At 40.6% G+C, this 19,209-nt stretch overlaps 1 protein-coding gene and 1 pseudogene across 3 annotated transcripts in view; one reads left to right on the top strand and one right to left on the bottom strand.

Annotated features, from left to right (window-relative positions):
* FRMD3 (FERM domain containing 3) overlaps positions 1-19,209 on the bottom strand; it is a 318,111-nt gene that overhangs the window by 179,093 nt on the left and 119,809 nt on the right. The gene's annotated exons all lie outside the window — the stretch shown is intronic.
* LOC129400820 (S-adenosylmethionine decarboxylase proenzyme-like) lies at positions 117-17,236 on the top strand (annotated as a pseudogene).

Here is a 19,209-nt window from a genome sequence, read left to right as displayed (position 1 = left end):
CTCTCTCTCTCTCCCTCTCTAATTTTGGGCATTGTGGTTTGCAATATTGATGCTGAAAGGTTTTCAAGAATATCCCTTTACCTGCATTTAACACTCAGTTCTTGTCCAGCGTGATCATGGTAACAGGTATTTTAAACATGTGCAATATCAAACCACAACACCCAAAAGAAGAGAGAAAGCAAAAGGGAATGCCCTGCCACAAAGTGGGGGGAGGATGGGTGGGGGTGGTGGGAAGGATGCTGGGACCATTGGTGGTGGAAAATGGGCACTGGTGGAGGGATGGGCACTCTTGACCATTGTATGACTGAAATGCAAGCATGAAAGTTTGTAAGATTGTAAGTGTATCTCACAGTGACTCACTAGTAAAAAAATTTTAAAAAAAACATGTGCAATACCAGGATCAGAGAGATATCTCTAAGGGCTGAAGCATGTACATTGGATGCTGGCATCCCATACTCAATCACTGGCAGCACATGTTCTCCAGAGTACTAAATCAGGAATGACCCCTGAGCACAACTTGGTGTGCCCTCCTTCAAAAAACACTTCAAGTAATATCCATCATAACCAGTCATGTGAAATTAAATGCCTGTCGTAACTTGGTGAGCTCCTGGCTCAGTCACCCAACTCTCCCTATCCTTAGCCGGCACATTCCTTTCCAGTACATCACTCCATCCAACCCAGCACTGTTTATTAAGATCTCAATTGCATTCTAGAAGAGACTTTTCTTGTCACCCAGTATCTGCCCAGGTGGTGGTGGAGAAGGAGAAGGAGAGGAAACTCAACTAACATAGAAAACCTCTAGCAGATTTTCCCTGTGTTATTTCAGAAAACAGTGAACATGGGGCCAGGAATGTAGCCCAGTGGTAGAACATATACCTTAGTTCTATTACCAACAACACAAAAAAGGCGGGAGAAATAGAAAACTAAGAATGACTGAGAGGAGATAAAATAAATAAAAATAAACAAAAAGATGCAAAAGATTTTTTATAAGATTACATTTTTTAAAAATCCAACATTCTCATATACAGTCACACACAGCTCTCATTGGAGTGAGCATTTTTATGTATGTAGCATGGCTCAGGCACCATGATGAGCAATTTACATGTGTTTGTTAATTCAGTCCTCACATTCACCTTGGAAGATAATAACAGCATCTTTTCTTTCACAAACAAAAGGATCAAGAATCTCCAAACACTCTTGAAAAACAACACATTTGCTTCCCTCCAACACATGCAGAATAATAAGGCAGGCCAGTCCAGAATGGTGAGTTGCTTAGTAACAGGAATTATATATCCCAATATTCCAGAGGCAAATGGTACCTTGTACATGGCCCCAGGGTATTTTAAAAAACATGTTTCTCAGTGGCAAAACTCCACCCTGAAATGTCTGCAAAATTGTGAGCAAAAGTGAAGAGCCTCATCTCACTTTGCTCCAGGGCTATAATGTCACCTTCCATCAGGGACCAGCCTATAACAGTCAAGTCCCATCTGTGCCAAAAGCTTCCAGCCAATTCCTTTTCCAGACTTTTAACAGAGCCATATTAGAGTAGGTAAGATGGGGTCATCCTTAATAATTTCAGTTAATGTTCTAAAGGTTCAGCTTTTCAAGACTAGTTCGCAGTCCCTGTGAATAGTTTTCGTCCTCGTTGCAAATTACTGAAACATCTGATTGTGCCAGCTCTAACTCATGCAAGGAGCAATTGAATGCAGAGAAACAGAAAAAAAATGATTTGCGGGATCTGCTATTTGCAAGTTATGCTCAATGCTACACCTGCAATATCCTATCTAGCCTGGAAATGATACTACAAAGTAATCTTACTTTACATTTGGGAATACTAAGACCTGGGGAAATACAGAGAACTTCTCCCAACAGTCCAGATTAAATCTATTACCAAATATCTGGTCCTTCCAGCCAATTGAGATGTCTCCTTACGGGTATCTAGAAGTTTCCCAGAATTCCTAGAATTTTCCACTGAGTCCTTTTCTTCAAACACTTTTAACTAAATAGCTATGGAATAAAATGAGTACTTTAGAGACAAACAAGAAAGAAGCCTTCTCTATGCTAGTGATACAGTTTTCACCATAACGAATCAACAGCAGCTGAACATATTGACTAAAGGAGGCTCTGAAAACCTTCAAAATCAAAACATGATCCAGGCAAGAGAGATAATACAGGAGGTAAGGCACTTGCTTTGCACATAGCCCAACTGCAGTTGAATCCCTGGTACCACGTATGGTTCCCAAGCACTGCCAATAGTGATCCCTGAGCACAGATAAATATTGAGTATCATGAAGTGTGGCAGGAAAATTTAAAAAAAGTACTTTTCATTGTAGTTGGTAGATTTTTTCCAATGGCTAGTGGGCTAAAAGTAAATCAACAAGTCAAGTTATTTAACAAGGTAAGGCTTTATTTTGTACCAGTTTGATGAATACGCCAAAATATAATTTTATCTTTTAAGGTTTCCATGCAGTACATTATGTACACTAATTTTATAGGTTGAAAGATAGTTTTTCTGATGCCTTATGGCATAGAAATATATTTCTGTGCCAAACAGAAAACTGATCATCTGTTTTTCCTGGTGCCATATTGGAAATTGTTCCACTAGTAACCTCCTCCTGCCCCCAAGATCGGGGGGATTTGTGAGGTAAAACAAGCTTAGATATACTAATGATGTGTGTGGGCAAACAAGAAAATTCCTGCCATAACTTCAAAGTTGCACATTAAAGCTGATTATTTATCATTCCATGTCCACATCTGTGTTTTCGAACCTTTGTTATATGTTTACTCATAAACAATGGCCCACATGTAAGAAGCCAGGAAGAAGCAGATACTGAACTAAAGAAAAAGCCAAGCAACCTTTGCCTGGGGATATCCAGATGACCTTGGTGCTTGAACAGTCATTGTGTTTGTCTCATTCTTTGTAACCAACACAGTGGGATGGAGTTGAGGGCACCAGTCTAACAGGTTCAAGGCATCAATCAGTAGCCACAGAAGCCAGAGTGAAAGCAAGATGCTTCCAGAGGAGAATGTTAGCCATACTCACCACAACTGCTCAGGCATCCATGCATAAAGGTATGACAGACATTGATGGAAAGAAACACAAGGAGACACAAGGCAATTGATACTAACACGTAATTCTTTCCCCTGTATGTCGCTGTCTAGACAGAGCACCTGGGCAATAGGGATACATTTAAACTCCCAGAAACAGAGTAGAGTGGTATTGCCAGCCCTACGGCGGAGGTAAGTGGGAAGATTATGGCATATGAAATATATATGTATAACTTATATACATTAACTACATGAAGAAATGAGTGTGTTAGCTTTATTATAAGAATCACTTCATAGTCTATCAAAATTTTGCATTGCATGTCATAAATATGTATGATGTTTACTTGTTTATTCATATTCCAAAAAAACTGGGGAGAAATTTTATTTTATTTTTTATTTTATTGAATTACCATGAGATATAGCTACAAGCACTCATGTTTGAGTTACAAGCACACAATAATCAAACACCCATCCCTCCCCCAGTGCACATTCCCCACCACCAATATCCCCAGTGTACCCCCCTCTTCCCCATCCTCCCCCTGCCTGCATGGCAGACAATATTCCTAGGAAGAAATTTTAGAAAAGGGGAAATAATCAAACAATACAACTTTTCAGCCCTTTGCATATCCACTCAACAGAGAATCTAACGAAAAATGTTTCTGAGCTGCCCTCACCAAATGGCTGCTTTAAACTTGTAGTTAGCAGAACCATGATGCACATACCTTCAGTGGGGCCTGAGGGCAGACCACACCTGGATGTGCTCGAGGGCTATTCCTGGCTCTGTGCTCAAGAATGCGCTTTGGATATTCAAGTAACCATACATATATTCCTCATTTGGCAGAATGCAGAGGAAGCACTTTAACCGTTGAGCTGCAGTACTGATTCTGTTTCTCGCATTATCATTCTTTAGCTTCCTTACTTTCTTCCTGTGATTTATTTATATCATCAGAAATATAACATAAGCAGTATTATTGGATTTTCTCCAACAGTGGTCTCACTAATATCTAATAATTAACTGAATATTCCTTAACTCTGAAAAAATGGTAAGAGAAAAATCGCCCATTCAAGTGTTCTCTCAGTCTCTCTCTCTAGACAGAATCCATTATATTAGCCAATACAGCTGCCATAAGATTTAATATTCTTCCCACAAATGACATAAATGGGCCCAAGCAGGACCCAGCCAGGACTCCATCTTCCTGAAACTCTTTATGCTATGTGCTTTTGTTCAACTGAAAAGTGCCAGTGTGAGTGTGTGAGTGCACACACACCACACATACACACTAAAGTAAATCTACAGGGACAGAGAATACAATTGTGGTTGCCTCAAGCTGGGTTTGACAAGGGAATGTATGCAAAGGAGCGAAAGATTTCTTTTCTTGCTGATGGAAAAGCTCTAAAATAAGATTATGGTGCTAATCACACAACTATAAAAATTTTCTACAATTTACGACTCTTAAAAATGAGTAATTTTAATGGTTTATAAATTGTATCTCAATAAATCTGTCTTTAAAAGTCCAGCTGGGGCATCCACAGTATGGTTGGGAACATTAGCTAGCACTTGCTCTGTTCTTTAACGCAGAAAGAGCAAATCGCAAGATGCTGGTCTATATTTGCCTCCTCCCAGCAGACTTATTCAACTTTTGCTCACATGTGTCAGACATACACACACACCCACAGATACATACATACACACTAATAAAAGGTCAAGAAAGTTTTATTGGTCCTTTAAAAAATAAAAGTTAACATAAAATTATAACTCCACTTAAGAAAAAAAAGAACCTGAAATTTCTAAACACAACTGGAACAATCCACAACAAGTGATGGCAGAAGAAAAGATTTAATATAGTTGATTTTCTGACAGAGAGGGAAGCTGCACATTTTTTCAAAGGAACCCAGAAGCTGCTAGAGGTTTGATTCCCCAGTCAGCAAGCCAACACAAACCAAAGATCTAGGGATTATTGACCCATCCTGAGATCCAACTGAGACAAACTGTTGAAGGATGTGCAGTGTTCAATCTGAAGTGTTTCAAAAACAGACAAGTAGGATGCTCGTGTGCACAGTAAGAACAGCATGTTTGCCTCCAAGAGACACTTCATTTTGAAGACATGGTAAAATGATAAAATTTTCCCAAATGGAGCAGCGTTATGTATGATGACAAATATACAGCATGTATGGATGTTGGTACTCATGGTAGTGCTTGGGGAACCATATGGGATGTTGGAGATCAAACCCAGGTTGACTATGCACAAGGCAAATGTTCTACCTGCTATATTATCACTTGGACCCAAACCCTACAAATTCTTATGAGTGACCTTGATGCAGTAGCCATTATCATTATCACAGTGATTCAAAGTAATTATTACCATTGCATTGTTTTCTTATATAAGTCAACTGAGATGTAGAAAAAAATATCATTCGGCCAAGGTCACATCATTAGAAAATGGCAACACGGAACACTGAGACCTGGTCATCAGACTCCAAATTCTTAAAAGTCACGCCAAAGGGGCTGGAGAAATACAGTGGGTAAGACACGTGCCTTGCACATAGCTAACCCAGGTTTAATTCCTGGAATCACCTCTTGATCAAAGCACTTGTTCCCCTCTTGAAATTTACCAGGGATTACACTAGGTTTGACTAAATATGAAGCCTTATTCTTGTAAGAATTTCATGAAGTCTTCTCACCAAGGATACTCACACCAGAATTTCCAGGAAAAAATAACTTTTTAATGCAATATTTCCAAGTGGAGCAGCATAATGTATGACTCGTATGAATGCTGTTGATACTCCTGGTGGTACTCAGGGGACCATATGGGATGTTGGGGACCAAATCAAATGCTGTCGATGTTCAAGCTAAGTGTTTGACCTTCTATTACTCAGTACTATCACTCAGGTCCAAACCCAACAAATTCTTATGAGTGCGGCTGTTGCAGCAGTTATGGACCAGTTCTACATGAAAGACAGTGTTACTGCAGTGGATATCACAGATGCGAATAAAATCCATGACCTGATACCAGGTTCTATTATTGATGCCAGAATGTTCAATCTATCTAGGTATTTTATGGATAAAATGAAATAGGACAGAATTTCTTGAACTGCTTGCATCACTTGAGAACCAAATTTTCATATGTTAGCTTTGAAATGAACTTAAGTCAGGCCTATGATGAGATCAGGAAAATTGCAGAAGTCTTCAAGTCAGGGAAATTTTGGGCCAGAGTGATGGCACAGTTAGCAGAACACCTGCCTTGGATGTGGTGGACCAAGGTTCAATTCCCAGAATCCCATATGGTCCCCTTCGTATCAATAACACCAGGACTGATTTCTAAGTACAAATCCAGGAGTACGCCCTGAGCACAACCCGGTGTGGCTCAAAAACAAAAGAGAGAGACAAAGACAGAGACAGAACTGAAAGGGGGAGGGAGGGAAGGGAGATCTGACTGAGTATCACTGTCTTTGGAGAAGTAAGAAATTCACTTGCCAAGAAATGCAGGTAACTGCCAGAGGCTGTAAAGAGGCCAGATCTCCTGAGAGCCTCGGGAAAAGAATGCAGCCTGCAGGCAGCTCAGCCTAAAGAGAGTAGGGTCCATGGTTTTGAATTCTAGAGCTATAAGGTAAGTAATTTGTGTGACATCACTATAATTATGGTGAACTTTTATAGCAGTAGTAGATTACTAGTATGCCCAGGAGATTATTAGAAATGAAAATTCTATGTCTAACTTCTGAACACCAGACTTTCTGTATTAGAAACTGTGGTGTTGGACCCCAAGATGCTACACTTGGCTTGATGCTCAGGGGTCATGCCTGGAGGCATTTGGGGAACTATGTGGTGCTGGGAATTGAGCATGCAGCTTCCTTGTGCAGAGCATGTGTTCCAGCCCTTTGAGCAAGCTTCTCCCCTTTTGAGGGGTCAGCGCACACCAGGAAGTGCTGGAGCCACTGGCAGGTGAGTAAAACTTTGTATGGCCACTGCTGGTGTCACTTTCAGAAAGTGCATACAACCCTGATTTGGCCCATTCATCAACTCCTGTCCAAATTCAGACTATGGCAAGCAGCGCATGCAGTGTAGGTCAGTGTTTTCCCATGATCAAGATGTCTGACCCGCCACTTTTCATCCCTTCTTCTAATGCTGCTCCGTTCATCCTCAACTCTTACTTTCTAAAAGTTTAATTTTAAAATTGAATCACAGTGAGATACACAGAAAATTGTTCATGATTGGGTTTCAGTCATCTTTATCTTACCTCTACAACATTTTCCTGCTCTTTTTTCACTTATTTTTTTATTTATTTATTGGTGGTTGGGTCGATGAAGAGGTTGGACCACCTGACAGTGGCTCTGTGCTCAGGAGTGATCCTGGTGGTGCTCAGGGGACCATGTATAGCACCAGGGATTCAAACCAGGGTCTCAGCTGATGTGGCCCTTCTCTTTCCTATGTCCCCATGACAGGCTTTATGTTTAACCAAGAAATAATGTATCAGATATGGGTTCCCTTGCACTTCTGATTCACACCTGATGCTGCTTTCTCCTCTCTGGCTCAGCAGATGCATCTCTCTTCCTCTAGGACTTCCACCTGTGCCCTTGTCACACCCTTGTTTACCCCACTTGTCTGTTAACATCCCAGTCTCTAACATTTGACTTATTTATCTGTGTTGGCTCTCATTCCTCAGTCTCACGAATCTATCCCTTCCTAAATTATCCTAAAGTATTCTTGTCCCCTTTTACAGCTATTGTGCCATTGCTCATTCTTTTTCCTTTTCTTGTCAATATTATTAAAAGTGTAGTCTTCACCATTATCTCCACTAATTTCTCAGTCAACTTCAGTCTAGTTTCCACCATGTCTCACTATAATTGCTCTAGGAAGCAATAGATACCAGATTTCTAATTTCTAATCACTAAATCTAATGCATCTTTATTAGCCTTACTTTACTTTAACCTCTTCACAATGTGGACTTTATTCTTTAGTCATTTTCCCTTGATTTTCTGTGTTGTATTAGAGTTTAGTGGTGTTCCTTTGCAAAACACATCCTTATGCAAATGTTGATATTCCTCTAGGCATCCTGTGCACACTCTTAAAGAAAGAACTTTAGCACTTTTAGCACTTTTTTTTTTGCAACACTTTGTTCATTCCATGGCATTAACTGGCTGACTCCCATATCTGTACTTCCATTCGAAATACCTCTGAGCTTCACACCTATATATTTAAAGATCTGCTAGACATTTCTAGTAGGATATCTCCAGGTACTTTCAATGAGCAGGTCCAAAGTTAAACCTTCTGTTTTACACTTTCTAAGTCCCTTTATCTGTAGAATAAGAAAACAGGTTCATATTAGAAGATTTCAAGCTACCAGTTTTCAACTATTAATGAATGTGAAAAATAATTTATAATGCTGTAATCAGCTTTAAAACAAGTCAATAAGCAAACATGCAGATATTTGTATACAAGCATGCACACACAGAGAGAGATATGTTTACATTGAAATGTAAGAGGCAAGGTTTTTATTTATCTGTTCACTGTTTTATCTCAAGCATCTATAACATTTCTTGCCACATGTGCTACTGACTTACTATAAATTTTTGAAAGTGACTGTATTTACCAATGGGGATAAAGATAAATGTCCAACTTGGATTGAGGTTGAAACATTGAGAGAGGGGGCTGGAGAGATAGTACAGCAGGTAAGGGCTCTTGCTTGTTGTGTATCTGACTGACTAGGTTCAGTCCCCAGCTCCACATATGGTCCCCCAAGCTCCAGCAGGAGTGATCAGCAAGCACAGCCAGGAGTAAGTCCTGAGCACTGCCCTCTGTATGTCAAAACATCCCAGGCCCTAAAAATGCTCAAAAAATTGACCAGAAGGAACTCCAACTTCTGCTGTAAGGAAACTTATAAATATATATAAGAAACAGAAACATTTATTTATTTCAGTTTAAAAAAATTGATTTGTCAAGGTCTGTGGTAGAGATCAATATTTTTGCTTTGCAGTTTGAGCAGAAAAAGAAAATGTTTTTTGGTAAACGTGACCAGAAGATGGTGTGGGCTAGAATTTAGTGGTTTTCAACTTTTGGTTCCTAGGAGATCTAGACAGGTCCACAGGAGTGATAAGGCTGCAAAGCACTGACTAAAGTGCTGAGATTCGATGATTCACTGCTGCTGTTGGTAAACCAGATTTCAGATTATGGACGGAGGAGAGAGAGACTGAGGGAAGGAGATAGGGAGGGAGGCAGAGATGGAGATACATAGGAGGGAAACGCATCAGAGATGGAAGGGACATTCATTTGTCTCTTTAAGTTATTGCAAGTCGATAACTTTATTTTAAAAGTAGCTGAATTAGAGTAGATGACGATCTTCAGTTGAATTGCTACCAAGGAGAATTTCAAAGAAAGGATGTTATATCCAGTTACTCATCTTTTATTTATCAGACATTTAGCATAGTGGAAGCCCTGTGTGAATCTCTGAGAATACAAACTGAATCATGCAGCCACTATCTGTGCTCAAAGGAAACTTCATTCTATTTTTTTCCCTTTTTTTGGTCACACCCGGCAATGCACAGGAGTTACTCCTGGCTCTGCACTCAGGAATTGTTCCTGGCAGTGTTCAGGGGACCATATGGGATGCTGGGAATCGAACCCTCGTCGGCCGTGTGCAAGGCAAACGCCCTACCCGCTGTGCTATCACTCCAGCCCCGGAAACTTCAGTCTAGTGGAGAAAAAGGCAGAACTGTCCTGTGATAAGTACACAGGACTGTTTCCAGTTCAGGGAAGCTCCAGCACAGAGGAGCGTGGGTTTTGCACTATAATAGGGAGGTTTAGAATTGAAAACAACTTAGCTATGCCCTAGATCACCTCTGAGGCTAAGGTTTGTGGTACAGAAGAGTGCATTAGCTTGCTACTTGATGGATAATTTTAAAACCTTTTAAGAAAATCAACGTAGCCAACATCTTGGATCCTGCACTAATGGACATTTGGGTTGCAAACTGAGTTAGGGTGATCAAGAGAAGTGAGTGTGCTCTTGGGAAGGGGATGGGGCCGCTAATGTGTCATGTTAGAGGGGAGAGAAGAGGAGGCCAGTAAGGTCTCTTAAGGGTTTGCAGATTAAGAACTTTCTGTTGGAGAAGAGAGTTGTTTTTTATCGTTGCGGGATAATTTTCTTTCCCAAGTACCTAGATGCTGGTTCCAAAGTAAGTTAGAGGATAAGCTGTAATCATTTATCCTAGGATGTCAAATTATGGGGAGGTCACCTCCATGTCCAATAGTTAGGGATCAAATTATGCAGGACATTAACTTAGTTGAGTACATAATATTGAACAATATATTAAAAACCAATGAACTACAAACAAGTTGCTACTTTCCCTCTTCCTTCTCCTTTACAGATTGCATATGAAAACTAATATGTAATGAATCTGTAGTGAATCTCCTTTTTCTGTTTCAGAAACATAATTCTTTGGTTGTGCTATTTATTTGTTCACATTTTCTCGATGCTTCTTTATCAAATTGAATTGAATTATTCTGAGAGTTTTCCAGCAGTGATGAGGAGGCCTAGTGATCACTCGTGGTGCTACACAGCCAACCAGGCCAGTGATACAGTGTGGGTGCCTGAGGATAGGGTGCTGTCGGGTCATGAAGATCTGGGAATGACAGGACCACTAGCAGCTGCTTATTGAGCCTCCATGGTTGTATCCAGTGATGCCCAGGGGACCACATGGATCCAGGTACCAAACTCTTCTACTTTCTGAGCATAAGATAGAAGAAATGACTAATGACATTGATACCTTGTTTTCTAGTTTCCAGTTGGGTTTGACCATAGAGGATCCCAGCCAGGAAGCTGCTTGAGTGAGAGAGTGGTTATTTTTCAGACTTTTCTTTTGTACAGTGGCCTTGGACTGACTTTGTTCTGAGACTTGTAGTAAGTTCTCAGGCTGCTCATCTACATGACTATCCAGGATGACTTAGGGCCCCATAACTTATTTATTCTCCTTACATTTGATCACTGTGTATGTGTGTGGGGGGGTGTATGCATATTTGGGTGTTTTTCTGGGTTTGTATATATAAGTGTATGTGTATGGAGTATGTGTATGTATGGGTGTTTGTATGTGGTGCATATATGGATGTTTGTATAGGTGTATATATATATATATATATATATGTATGTACATGTTTATGAGTGCGGGTATGCATGGGTATTTGGATAAATAGCTGCTGACCCTTAGTTCAGCATTAGCTCTGGCGGTGTCTTTTGTCAAGCTCACATGTTTGTAGACATTGATCAAGAGAGAAAAATCTTCTTGGGATATTCCAAATTATCAGAAATTTATTTCCTTCCTCCCTCCCTTCCTTCCTCCCTGCCTGCCTGCCTGCAGTGTTCAGAGGACCACAGGGAATTGAACCTGGGGTGACTGCGTGCAAGACAAGACCTTACCTCTACTATCTCTTCAGCTCCTAGTCAGATCTGTCACACATTGTCTCTACCTGCCTTCTCAACATTTACAAATTTTTAATAATTATAGCAAACCCACTGGGAAAATCCAGGGTATTTCCTGTCTAAGATCAAATGCTCCACAACCTTAATAGTTTCCTCAACTTCCCATTCCCTTTTATTTGAAACATTGATAGTTTCCAGGTAAAAGGATGCGGCCATTGTTGTTCCGACCATGCTGGGTAATGCTGCGTATGCCACTCTGGTACCACACTGTTGCAGTGTGAAGCTAGAAAGTGAAGTTCAAGACCACAGACTCCAGGAAAGACAGGGAAAGAATAACAGTTAAGTAGCATTACAGTGAATCTTCAGATCTCATACAAAGAGATGGAGTGGCATAGAAATAGCAGGAGTAATATGAGAGGAATGGAGAGGAGAGGGAAGGGGGCGAGCAAAAGAGGGGAGGGGGAAGGAATGGAGGGAGAGGAAATTTCCCAGATAAAAATGGACAGTTCCCATGGGAATCATTTTTTTTATCAGTTCTACCCTGCCAGGAGAATACTGACTATAAGCACCAATGTCTAAGTCTCATTGGGATACAATATATTTCTGATACAAGACCAGAAGGTCAGTGCTGATTTTTATAATTAATTGTGAGTTGGCCATTTCTAGAAAAGCTGACTTTTGAAATACATGTCACACTACAGCTGAGTTTGTTTTACTTTAACAACTTTTTTTTTTCATTCAAGAGAGAAAACTCAGTATAAGGAATCACTGTCACTGTCATCCCATTGCTCATCGATTTGTTTGACCGGGCACCAGTAACGTCTCTCATTGTGAGACTTATTGTTACTGTTTTTGGCATATCCAATATGCCATGGGTAGCTTGCGGGGCTCTCCGAGAGGGGTGGAGGAATCAAACACGGGTCGGCCTCATGAAAGGTGAACGCCCAACCGTTATGCTATCGCTCCAGCCCCAGTATAAGAAATACCTATTAGAAATAGCTATAGAAATCTTTATCATAGTCCCTTAGTCCTACAAACACGTTACACACATGGGAAATCATCATAAACTTGATGACCGTGAAAGGAATGTGTGTGAGTATGTGTGTGTGGGGGGGGGGGAGCATGTGGTGTGTATGTGTGTGGTGGGAAAGGACAGAAAAGACCCATTAAGGAGATTTCATTCATATAATGTGTTCACCTTATTCTAAGAAGTCCCTTCGCCAACATAAATCTCTCATCTGAATTTACTATTATCTTAAAGAAAATATTTATCTTTTATACCAGCTTTGGAGGCATATCTGCTTCAAAGATTAGAAGTGAACTAGGCCACCAAACAACCTTCTAGGCCAGCATCTCTGTGTGTTTCCTGCACGTGAAGTTTCTCCTACGGACTGAAGTAGAAATTAACATCCTTCTCCTACTTCTCCCTATAAAACATCAGTATTTGCTGAATCATCCTCTCAAATGTGGGATGATATACAGCAAGGCAGTAACAAAAGAACAAGGCAACACAATGGGATAGTTGATGAATTGGGGTGAGAGGAGAAGTTTGAAAAGAAGGGATGTTGGGGTCCTTGAAAGAGGGATTTGGGTACACTGATGGTGGAGATGGTGTTCAAAATACATGCCTGGGAAATCATCATAAATAGTACTGTAAATTGTTGAATAAATAAAAATATTTTAATGCTCTGCATTTGCCAAAAGGCAATATTTTCCTTTTTCTCTTCCCAAACTGTTATGACCAGGTGTTGGTTAACCTCCTATAAAACCACAGACTATGTTATGCTGTAAACTTCTCTGCAGGAAATGGAACTCCAGACAGAGAATGGAAAAAATGTTACTATGGTCAAAGAAAAGGTGAAATGGAGAGTGAAAAAGTTGGTGAATAAAGAATAATCACAATATCATCCTGGACTCTTTCCAAGGTCAAACGGCAGAAAGTGAACTAGTTGGCTTTGCAAATGTGTTGGCACATAAGCCAGTACACTTGTATTTCTGACTCCATATTCTCCAAATTAATAATATATGTAATCTATGATCATTACCAAATCACATTCATAGGAAACTTTCCCAGAAATCATCATTCCTCTGAGATCTTATCTCTGTTACGGTAACAGAAATCTAAAAGATGCCTTTCAATCTGGAAAGACACTAGCTCTCAGCACTCTTAGATGGTCAGTTTTGGACAGTCCACGACATACTGGGCGTTACACACATTCTTTCACTGAATCATTATCACAATGTTTAAAAGCAATTGCTACAATTCTTTTATTTTCTTATATATAAGCCAACTGAGATACAGACAAAATAAATCATTCTGCCAAGATCAGATCATTAGAAAATGGCAAGATGGAGTACTGAGACCAGTCATCAAACAAACAACCAAAACACACAAAGAACTGAAATTCAAATAAGACAGACCTGATGCTCTCTGATGAATAATATGGTGACTGAGAATTCATTTTCGCTACTGCAGTGATGTTTCCTCTGACCAGGTTAAATATTCTTGTTCTCTCCTTGAAGACAAAGGTCACCAATGGCAAAGCAGCTTGCAGTAACGTTCTCTCTCAGTAAAGCTCATTTCTTTGCATATCATCTTTGCATATAGTTTGCCTGTCTTATTTTAAATCTGAGAAACTGTAGGTCCAACTAATCACCAAATTGGACACTTCAGAAGAGCAAAAGGAAACAATACAAGTAGCATCCCCCAGAAGACACTAGGAAGTGTCTGGGGTCCCCTGCCAGGTCACCACACACACAAAATTCTGCTACAGCCGAGCTTTAGGGTTTATGAGCCACCAAAAGTCCCTTTATAGACCCAAAAGTCAAAGACTCAAGTTTCTCATTACTGGAGTTGCTGGGGAAGAAGCAGAACAGACAATATAGACTCTTCTCAAAAAATTAGAAATTGAGCTTCCATTTGACCCAGCAATACCACTGCTGAGAATATATCCCAGAGAAGCAAAAAAGGATAGTCGAAATGATATCTGCACTTATATGTTCATCGCAGCACTGTTTACAATAGCCAGAATCTGGGAAAAAAACTGAGTGCCCGAGAACAGATGACTGGTTAAAGAAACTTTGGTACACCTACACAATGGAATACTATGCAGCTGTTAGAAAAAATGAAGTCATGAACTTTGCATATAAGTCAACATGGATCAACATGGAAAGTATCATGCTAAGTGAAATGAGTCAGAAAGAGAGAGACAGACATAGAAAGATTGCACTCATCTGTGGAATATAAAATAACAGAGTAGAAGACTAACACCCAAGAATAGTAGCAATAAGTACCAGACGGCTAACTCATGGCTTAGAAGCTGGCCTCACATTCTGGGGAAAAGGCAGCTCACATAGAGAAGGGAATGCCAAGTAAAATGTGGTTGGAGGCCACATGGGGGAAGGGTGATGCGTACGGAAAGTAGACTAGAGACTTAACACGACCGCCACTCAACACCCCTATTGCAAACCACAACACCCAACTGGGGAGAGAGAGAACAAAAGGGGATACCCTGCCACAGAGACAGGGTGGGGTGTGAGGAGATGGGATTGGGGGGTGGGAGGGATGCTGGGTTTATTCGTGTGGGCAATGGGCACTGTTGAAGGGATGGGTTCTCGAACATTGTATGAAGGAAACACGAGCACGAAAATGTATAAATCTGTAACTGTACCCTCACGGTGATTCACTATTTAAAAAATAAATTAATTTTAAAAAAAAGAAGCAGAACAGAACAGGAAAAGTGATCATCAGAGCTGACAACACCCCAGCATGGTTGCTCAGTGGAAGAGTTCCAAGTATAAAGGACTGTGACTTTCAGTTTTACTAGGTCTACTGAGAGAAGAATTTGATCTTGTTCAAAAGTGGACTTGAGGAATTGACACATTTTGTGTTCAAATTTCAGATCTACAGATGACTGAATAGGGAAACCACAGCATTATACTACTCAGTTGTTAACATAATAATAAAAAAATGAAGTCATGCAATTTGTGGCAACCTGGATGGATCTGGAGAGTTTTATGGTGAGTGAAATCAGCAAGAAGGAGAGAACAGACTCAGAATGATCTCTCTCTCATATGTGGACTATAGAAGCATCGTAAAGGAATACCGAATGTCCAAAGGCAACAGAAATGAAGAGCAAGTGAACTGGTCTTCAGTAAGATGCTCACTATTCTGGCAGGGGCTGGGAGGTCATTAGGGAAGGGAACACCAGGACAATGGGGGAAGGGAAAAGTGTCTGCCAAGAGGGGACAGGAGGGAAACTGGGGACATTGGTGGAGGGTAGTGGGCACTGGTGAAGGGAATGGTGGGAGCAATATATGCCTGAAATGAAGTCATAAATGGCTTTTAACTTTGGAATTCAGGGTGATTCAATAAAAAGCAAATAAATAATTCAGTTCTGCAAAACAATGAGCATCAGACACTGTAAATGTGTCCATCCTTACTCTTCTTTACCTCTTCCTTTCTGCACTTTTCCCCTGATTTTAAAATTTTCCAATATTCAACCCCAAAAATGTTCAGAACACTGACTTACTCTCTTTGTTCTGCTTCCACTATCTGTGATGGAGATTTCCTTCTCAGAAGCCCTGAGTGACATCCTAGAAGCAGCTGTGTTTTTAAAAGATAAGAGCTGTTCTTTTACAGTCTGGACACAATAGTATCTCAGTAAAGGAAAGTCAGGAATATGCAGGAGTCTCACATGGTTGTATTAGTAAAATATATGTAGAGTAATGAAAGAAAAGAAAGGTGCTCTCTCAGCTGAAAACCGTAATATTGCAGTATGACAGAAAAAAACAGTGCCACAAGTCATTACCAAATAACCCATTTGTATTATTGTCATCCTTTTCAAAAATAAATGATGACAGCTTTTAGTTGGTCTAGTCTTTTAAAACAAAGTGGAAATCTTTAACACAACTCAGCGCTGGCACATTATCTCATTTAATTGACACAATTACCCACACAAACTTGGCCTTGCTATTTTCACTCCTGCAGCTGTGAATACCAAGTCTATAAGGAATCCAGAAACTTATTTCTTTGACTCTGCAACAAACACCTTTTCCTTGTTTTGGGATGTTGGTCCAACCACACTGAAAAACAAATTTATGAATCAAGGACAGGAAGATTTTACCCTCTTGGCAACACAAGCTGACAACCTCTTCTTCCATCCAGCAACTATTTATTCGACCACAGTAAAGAGAATGCCTCACCCCCTTAGCCCAGTAAGGGGTTACTGCAACCATTAAGTAATGGTTTTGGCTAAAAGCACAGAAGAAAACTATCAGCCATTGTTTTCATGATTTCATCATGCTGGGCCTTACAGAACGTATAGTAACCACAAAACAAAACTAACATATATTCTAATTTTAGGGAATAACTAGACAGATTATAACTGTCCTGATATCCAGGTACCCTCTCTGAGAGTTAGCAACCAGAGCTGGAAGCCTGAGACCTAACAAGCCTTTTCTCAACACCAAGAAACTTGGCTGAAAAGGTCAAATACAGATGAAGCGTGGAGAATAATCGGAGTTTGTTACTGAAAGGACACAGGTGATCAGATCATTTATCTTCCTAATTAGGATACCTTCGAGAATGAAATTAATTGGAGACCCCAAAATGGACTTCTTGTGTACAGTCTTCTGAGCCACCCTGGCAAATGTGGACATTTCTCTGCTGACAGATATAGCCATTCAAAGTGATATAATCTAAACTGGTGTTTCAGAAAGCCTATTCTGGCACCTATGAGGATAATGGAGCTCTAGAGGAAGAGGTTATTAAGCTTTAGAGACTTTCTCCATAAAACACATGTACACTTGCGGCCTGAGCGATAGTACAGTGGATAGGTCGTTTGCCTTGCATGCGGCCAACCCGGGTTTGATCCCCAGCATTCCATACGGTCCCCCAGCACCGCCAGGAGTAATTTCTGAGTGCAGAGCCAGGAGTAATCCTTGAGCATCGCTGGGTGTGACCCAAAAAGCAAAAAAATAAAATAAAAAAGACATGTACACTTGCACTCACAAGTATATACAAGAAGTCCAAAGAAAATACAGAGCGTAGGGCTAATTTTAAAACCACTAATCTGAAACTAGATTTGGCACAAATTGGAAGTTGAGTTCTTCCAATACTAAAGCTAACATACACTATTTTTCACCTCTATGCAAGGTCTGTTGCATTGCAAAAAGCAGAGCCAACCCTCCAGGCCATGGCCTCAACAGGGAAACAGTCACTAACAGCAGACTGCAGCCAGACAGATATCTGCCTGAATTGCTAGATCATCTGCTTGTTCAATAAAATACCTTTTTGGAAAATATCTTATATGCCAGAAACTAGAAATGTAAATAAAGTTAAGCAAGGCACAATTCCCATTCTGGAGACTGGAGACAAGGCAGTTATTATAATAATTCAGAATAATGAGCATGACATAGTTTGGTCCAGGTGCTCTGAGCACACAGGAGGGGCACCTTGAAATTAGTACCCTGGCATCAGCATTAAACAGAGGAGGAAATAATCATATGGGTCAGTGTTATCCCCCAAAAGTGAAGTACCAGAGCGTCTGCTGGTACAAACTTCCTGAGCAGAAAGATGAGCTGGCTGTATCATATCAAGAAAAAATCTTTCTAGAGAAAGTTGATTTTCCTTTCATTATATTGCTTCCCAAGCAAAGCGGTGCCAAAGAACTTTTCTTTTCTTTTTCTTTTCTTTTTATGCAAAGGGTCTTCCCCACTAAATCTCAAATGCCAGCAATGGAACTTGAGCTGGAGTTTGCAAAGTTGTTTAGATAGAGGTATGTCCTGGGACACTCGTTCAAAATGTAGATTCCCAGGCCACAGTCACACTATGGATTCCCAATCCTAGAAGTGAGGCCTATGGAACACAGCCTGGGGTGGGGGAGAAGGGGCAACCAAAGTGGCTGCACAGCTCAGGAAAACTGGTGCCTCCTGGAGAAAAGGAGAGTGCTGGCTTCTATCACAGCCAGGTATATTTCACAACACTACAGGAAGATAGAGTGTATTAACTTCACAGAATGGGCCATCTCAGGGGTCGTCCAGAGGGCAGAAGATGAAAATAAATGTGCTTGTTTTATTTGTGTAGAAAAGTATCGCTCTCAATGCATTAACAATGAACCTTTAATAACATACTTAGTTTTTCTCTATGTGGAGAAACCCCATCATTCAGGAACTGATTAAGAACAGGCAATAAACTTGATTTTTCTGCCAGAAAAGCAAAAGCATCAGTTCACGTTTGCATGAGTTGACTCTTGAACTTGGACAAATAGATGCATATATATATATAGATAAATGATACGTATATGCCTTACTTAATGCCTTTATAACTTTTTAAGAAAGAAAGGCAGGGAGCTGTGATACAGGGTCCCTTAAGTAGACCTTTGTTTTTCCTTTTTGGGTCACACCCAGCAATGCTCAGGGGTTACTCCTGGCAGTACTTGGGGGAACATATAGAATGCTGGGGATTGAACCTGGGTCAGCTGTGTGCAAGGCAAATGCCCTACCTGCTGCACTATTGCTCAGGCAGAATTTCTTGCCCTTGTGCCAGGCTGTCTTCACCAGCACCCCTCCCCGCCCCAAGCAGAGCCCTGGCAGCTGAAAACCTCCAGAACCCAGCCACAGCCATGCCCTAGACCACTCTCCACATGCTCGAATAAGCCTCACCCATGAAGGAACTGTCAGAGGAAGCCAGGTATGTGGGACCCGTGGCTGAGATCTCCAAGCCTGCTTGGATTGGGACTGGGCCTACTCC

Source organism: Sorex araneus, chromosome 1, assembly GCF_027595985.1.
Source record: "Sorex araneus isolate mSorAra2 chromosome 1, mSorAra2.pri, whole genome shotgun sequence".
In the NCBI taxonomy this organism is placed as follows: domain Eukaryota; kingdom Metazoa; phylum Chordata; class Mammalia; order Eulipotyphla; family Soricidae; genus Sorex; species Sorex araneus.
Note: the sequence above shows the minus strand (reverse complement) of the source record. Positions and strands in the feature narration are given on the sequence as shown.